We start from the raw sequence: 902 nt of genomic DNA on the forward strand, positions 1-902 counted from the left end.
ATTTGTTTATTTTTGCTTTTGCTTCCCTTGCCTGAGGAGACATATCCAGAAAGATATTGCTGAGACCTAAGTCAAAGAGCATACTGCCTATGTTTTCTTCTAGGAATTTTATATGGTTTTAGGTCTTATATTCACCTTTAATCCATTTTGAGTTAATTTTTGTGTATGGTACAAAAAAATGTATTTTCCTTCTTTTTCATGTGGCTGTCCAGTTTTTCAACACCATTTATTGAAGAGGTAATCCTTTCTACACTGTATGTTCTTTGTTCCTCTGCTGTAAATTAATTGTCCTGCTGTATGTCTGGGCTTATTTCTGAGCTCTCAGTTCTGTTCCATTGATCTTTATGTCTGTTCTTTTTTTTTTTTTTTTTTTTTTTTTTGCTAATACCATGCTGTGTTGATTGCTATAGCTTTGTAGTATAATTTGCAATCAGGGAGTGTGATATCTCCAGCTTTCTTTTTTCTCAGAATTCCTTTAGCTATTCAAGTTCTTTTGTGGTTCCATACAAATTTTAGGATTTTTTGTTTTAAATCTGTAAAAAAAAAAAATGTCATTGGGATTTTGATAGCAATTTCACAGAATTTGTAGATTGCTTCAGGTAATATGGACATTTTAGTAATGTTAATTCTTCCAATCCATGAACACAAAATATTTTCCTGCTTCTTTGTGTCTTCAGTTTCTTTCAACAGTGTCTTAGAGTTTTTAGTGGACAGGTCTTTTACCACCTTTGTCCAATTTGTTTTATTCTTTTTTGCTGTGACTGTAAATTGGATTGTTTTCTTAGTTTCTCTTCCAGTGAGTTCACTTTTAGTGTATAGAAGAGAAACATCTTTTTGTATATTGAATTTTATACCCTGAAACTTTGTATCCTTTTATTACTTTTATTGGTTTTTTGGTGGAG

This window comes from Aethalodelphis obliquidens, unplaced genomic scaffold (genome assembly GCF_003676395.1).
Source record: "Aethalodelphis obliquidens isolate GAN/ISIS:26980383/991018 unplaced genomic scaffold, ASM367639v1 scaffold25, whole genome shotgun sequence".
Lineage (NCBI taxonomy): Eukaryota > Metazoa > Chordata > Mammalia > Artiodactyla > Delphinidae > Aethalodelphis > Aethalodelphis obliquidens.